The sequence below is a fragment of the Zalophus californianus genome, chromosome 4 (genome assembly GCF_009762305.2).
Source record: "Zalophus californianus isolate mZalCal1 chromosome 4, mZalCal1.pri.v2, whole genome shotgun sequence".
Lineage (NCBI taxonomy): Eukaryota > Metazoa > Chordata > Mammalia > Carnivora > Otariidae > Zalophus > Zalophus californianus.
Genome location: NC_045598.1, coordinates 178,681,474 through 178,687,280, shown reverse-complemented (window position 1 = coordinate 178,687,280; position 5,807 = coordinate 178,681,474). Strand labels below are relative to the sequence as shown.

The 5,807-nt window shown below is 41.8% G+C and overlaps 1 long non-coding RNA gene across 1 annotated transcript; it reads left to right on the top strand.

Annotated features, from left to right (window-relative positions):
- The first annotated feature begins 1,228 nt into the window (after window positions 1–1,228).
- Window positions 1,229–5,224, top strand: LOC113916201. Its single transcript, XR_003517873.1, has 3 exons — window positions 1,229–1,300; window positions 1,664–1,762; window positions 4,496–5,224. It is a non-coding gene; the product is annotated as an uncharacterized LOC113916201 (long non-coding RNA).
- The last annotated feature ends 583 nt before the right edge of the window (window positions 5,225–5,807 follow it).

Here is a 5,807-nt window from a genome sequence, read left to right as displayed (position 1 = left end):
CACACACACACACACACACACACACACACACACAGAGACAACGACAAGCTGACTGGGAAATTTGGCTTTCAGTGCAACAGGAAATCTTAGGGTGAAAGATTTTATTTTTAATAGTATAATGTTGCATGGATAACTTCATTCATAATTTATTTTAAGGGAGAAAGCAAAATGAGCATCATGTGACAAAATGCCATGGGGAGATAAATCTCCTTTGTTCTCATAAACCATCATGGTGAAATGGAAAGATAGTAGGTCTCAGACTTGGTCAGAGTTGGCTTGTAATTCTGCCTGCACTATTTCCCAGATGAGTCATATGGACACATTACTGAACTTTTTCTGAGCTTCTGTTTGTTCTTTTATACACTGGGGATAAAAATATCAAAATGAGGTAATATGAGTTTTAAAAAATGGAGCACAGTAAACTAGTAGGCATTCAACTAATCTTAGTCTCCTCTTTCCCCTTCTAATAAACTCATCGAGTACACAACTCCATGTTTATTTATGGCTACACTGCAGCCAGAAATTACAATAATCCTTAGCACTTATGTGTCATGTTATCATTTGTGAAGTGTTTTCAGATTTACTATTTTATTCAGTCATTGCAACAACCGTTTGGTATAGGTACCGTTGTGTTAGACCAGTTTTACAAATGAGGGAACTAAGTCTTGGGGGGCAACATGACCTGAGGAGGGGGAAGGACAAGAGCTCTGGGACCCCACTGCTGGTCGGAATTCTAGCTCTTACTCTGTGACCTTAGGCCGATTCCATAATCACTCTGTGACTCAGTTTACTCATCTTTGAAACTGAGCATAATGGGATCTATTTCATAACGCTGTGAGAATAAAATAAGTAAATAGTCATGTGGTAAGAACAGCAAGCATTCAGTTAATGTTATATATTATTTTTCTCTGCAAAAGCCTAGTTACCTCTTGGGGGTTTGGGAGGATGAACTAGGGCAATAAATAAATGAATACATGTAAAGCATTTAGACTCCTTCCTGGCACATCATAGGGGCTCAGCAAGGATTACCTGCTATCATGGCCCAATGTGCCTCAGATGGTAAGTAGCAAACAGGGATTTTGAATGACAGTCCTTGGGAGTCAAAGCCACTGTGGGTTGGGGAGGAGAGTGTGGAGAAAACGAACAGTAGAAGTCCCGTGTGCACCAAGCACGGGGCCAAAGCCTCTGCAGACTTGCTTAATGCCATTCTCCCAACAACCTTCCAAGACAGAGATACAGCCCTAAACGGAGATTTTGGAGGTTCAGATACATTGCCCCTACAGTTTCTATCCTCAAACAGGTAAAAGATTGTCTCATTAACTTATATGTAATAATGATGTACAAATAAGGGGAAACTCACGAACTACCCCCCCCCCCCGCTCCTCCCAACGGTTACTCCGCCTGGTTCCCACGTCTGCGGGGTCTCCATCCCGGCTCCCTGCAACCACGGCAGAAAATCACAAGCTACTTTTCAAAGTAAATGCCGGCGTTGACTCCCTGGCTCTAGTGCATTTGTGAGACAGGCCTCCTGCCCCTTCGAAGGAGACTTCACTCAGGGTGAACTCCAATCAGACTGGAAACAGGGCCAACAGGGAGCCTCAGAGTAAAAGGTGTTTTTGTCAGAGGGAATCCACTGAAGCCAGGGTTTTGTTGCTTTTGACAGGGAGCCTAATTAGACTTTAACTCTTCAACCACGACGTCCTCTCGAAGTACAGGAAAGGAATGAACCACCAGCGCTCAGAGCCACATGGAAGAAATTAAAGTAATGTCCTCCTTCACTAATCCTCTTTCAAGGCACAATAGTAAATATTCATTATATTTAACCATCATGTTCCCCTGGAGCTAAGCATGGGTTTTGGTGAAAATCTATACTCTCTAATGTGTCTCAGAATGCTGCCCAGGACTCGGAAACAGGCAGTCCTGTGCCCCCGACCGCAGCAGAATGAACTGGGCAATGACAAGACAAGGATCAATAAATGGGACTTGAAGGGTGATTTGTTATCCAGGATTTACCGTTTATCTTTGCTTGCAAAACAGGAGCTTGATGAGGTATGAAGATCACACCCCATGTTTGGCTCTTTTCCAGTGTTGGTGCTGGCTGGGACAGAGGTGGGGGGTTTCTCAGGCACACAGGAAATGGCATTGAATGTCCCAGCTCTATCACAGATCTACTACACACTCCATGTATGTATTATGGCCCCATTAGTTTAGTTCATCTATACATATGTATGGTATTATATATGATATGTATGTTCACCAGACATATAGTTTATTCATATATGTTCATGATATATAGTTTATTCTTTCACATATAGTTTAATCATATATGTAAATATATTCATATATAAAGTACATACACAAATATATGTTTCGTGGTAACACATATATCTATATAAATATACATATAATGTGTGTATGTGTGCATATATCCTTGTATATCCTTGGATGCGGCAAAGAACTGTAGAGGTTAGCTATTTATTTATAGTCTTGTGAAGTCACTGATGAAGTCATTGTTTGCTAGAGCAAGAAAGTAGACTCAAAGATAGATCACCTAAGTCCAGGGTTTTTCAAACGCAGTCTGTAAAGGGGCCACAGAAAGATACGTATTTAGATATATTTGCATTTAAATTTGAATCCCAGCCATGTCACTCACTACCTTTGTGACCTTGAGCAAGGTATCTGTATCTGCATAATCGGAATAGGAATAATAGTAACTAGATTATAGGGGTGTCACAAGTCTTAACTGAATTGATACATGCAAAGAATTTTGTTTGCACAGAGCCGGGCATATAGTACCTGCTTAATGAATGTTAACTATTACCATGTGTCTGTAGCTCTATTTCTCTCTCTTGACCATGATTAAGTATCAGCACCCTATGAAGATTATGTTCAAAAAAGCGTTCTACCATTTTCTTAAAAGATTTTTAAAAATTTGTTAATCTAGTCTAGTATGTTCAGTATGTATATGTAAGGAAGAGCAAGCCTGGAGAGAAGAGGTGTCTGTGTCAAAGTCACAAAAGGCTGTGGTCTATTGGGAAGAGGAAGGTCTCAGGAAAGCTTTGGGAAGCTGGTTTGAGAAAAGCTCAGTGGGATTGGTTAAGAGGTCATTGACAAGGGAGAACTGAATTTAGTCCCTGTATTGACACTAGCCTCAGCACACGTTATCCAACTCACATATGGAAGTACACACCCACAAACCCCCCACATACAAGCTCACTCTCTGTCTCACACACACACACACGCACACGTACACCTACAAACATGTACATATACACTCACTGATTCACATGCAAACACACACACTTACACCTACTCTCCTGGGGGCAGAACCTTGGTAAACTTTCTCTCTTCCACCTTTGCCTAAGCTTGTAGGCATATCCATCATTTGGGACTTGTTTTGAGTGATGGGGACAATCCTACCAAAGAGTCAATGTTCCCAGAGTGTCCCCTCCCCGACTCTTTGTCAGTGCCCCGCTGACTTAACTGTTGAGCTCTACCTATATAAAGCTGTTTATGGGGCGCCTGGGTGGTCAGTCAGTGCAGCATCTGACTCTTGATTATGGCTCAGGTCATGATCTCAGGGTCGTGAGATCGAGCTCCATGTTGGGCTCCTCTCTGGGCATGGAGTCTGCTTGGGATTCTCTCTCTCCCTCTCCCTCTGCCTTGCCCCCTTCTCTCTGTACCTAAAAAATAAATAAATAAATAAATAAATAAATAAATAAATAAATAAATAAATAAAAATAAAATAAAGGAAGGAAGCTGCTTACAATTGTTACCTCCTTTAATCCCAGACAGATAGGTAGTAACCACTTATACTTTTTCTGTAGACAGGGAAACTCAGACTCAGAAAAGTTAAACAAACTGTCCAAATCTCAGGACTACTAGTTGACCACACCAGGATTTAAAACCAGTTTTGTGTCACTCCAAAGCCCTGCTCTATTTCAGGATTTTTTAAGCTAAGTTTTCAATCCATGAACTGCTCAAGGCTGGTCAATTAAATGGGTGTTAATCAGCAATTGGAGCAGAATAGTAGAAGAAAAATTACAAGAATGTATCACATGCAGTAAGAGTAAGTGTCATCTAAATAGACATGTGCTTGTGTGTCTGAGACAACAGTGTGAAATATATTTTGAATGGTAAGTCTCAGTCAGAGAATGTTTGAGAGCTAGCACCCTATTACTCAGGCCGGTCATTCAGCACTGAGTTTCCTGGGACCCCTCCAGGCAGAGTAAATTGCTTCTGTATGTATGTTCCTGTAGCAGAGTGTACATTCCTATCTTATAACCCTAATCAAATTGCACTTAGGTTTCCTCCCCAAAGGGTGTCCGTGTGTGTGTGGATGCCTTTCATCTCTACCTCGCCATGCCCAGTGCAGCATGTCAGAGAGATGAACAGCCAATGAGTGTTTATTGCTTTGAATTCGATAGAATTGACAACTGAGCTCTTTGAGAGCTGAATCCTCTAGGTTTTGCATCTGGATTTCTCTCTTTTACAGCCTGGCCCGAGATCATCTGACTCTTCATTTGTACCTACAGCAAGGGCAGTCTGAGGAAGAAAAGAAGAAAAAAAGAGAAAAAAGAGAAAGAGTAATATTCAAAAATAATAATTTGGATAAGACTCCAAAAAGAAGAGACACTCAGAACTATTTACTACATATGCATTTTGATATAAGGGATATAAGAATTTATTTTATTCAAATGATCCCAGGCCCACCAACTGTCAAAAACTAATAATTAAGAGCTGAATGTAATAGGTTATATCCAGAGGTAGGACACTCGAGTTATTAGCAAGGAGAAGAAAGAAATGAGAACCTTCCACCCCCTCTTCCTGAACTGTGCATTAGCCAGCACATAAAGCCGGGCCAAACACTGCCTCCTGAGGCTAGAGAGGGCTTGACTGTGATTTTTTTGTTGTTTATTGTTGTTCTATAGCTCTCCATTTTCACACGCCTCGGCGGAAGGGAAGTAGAAATGCTGAGTCCTGAGTGTTCGTTCTCATGAGGAGAAAGCCACTGCAGACCCTGATAGAGCCAGAAACCCCTTGGGCCATATTTTCCCTTGCTCCATGAAGAAGGAACATGTTTGAGTGACATCTACTCAGATGACCAAGGAGTTCTTAATTTGGAATCAATGTTGACCAACCAAGGCTTTGGAAAACAAAGGGTTTTCTCAGTCAGTTGCTGACATAATCCACGGGGCTGACATGAATTAGTTGTACAGGCTTCTCAGGGAAAGTCACTTACATGATCTTCTATCGTATGCTTGTCTATTGTCATTATTATTCTTACTCTATTACTCTCTCTAGGGTTGGTAGTTAAGGAGCTCTGATCCTCCTCTCCCAGGTCAGACCTGCAAGCCTGTCAGAACTTAGGGGGCAACAGGTGGGCGGGGTAAAGTGCTCCACACAGTGGGGATGGGGCTGGGGAACACACTGTGACCATGCAACGTGGTCAGGCACAGAGATGGACACTTTGTGAAATAACGATGCTACACGTTTACAGAATTCAATAGCATACAATTTTAGGCAAAATTATACAGAAAGCATTGCCATTCAAATCTCAAATTCTTCCTTGTTTTAATCTATTGGCTTTGCTTCTTTGATAAGGAAAAGATAGTGGTGTAGATTAAATCTGCAATAACCTCACAGAGGAGGGGTCAGAGCACACCCTTCCTCCCATCTCCCATTGGGGAGGTCCCTGCCTGACCCTTCCCCTCCTTTCTCTCTTGACTGTTAATTTCTTAGTTCAGCCTCTACCCCCTTTCATATGCTTTCCTCACTCTCTCCAGACCACGGATAGTGAGGAGGAG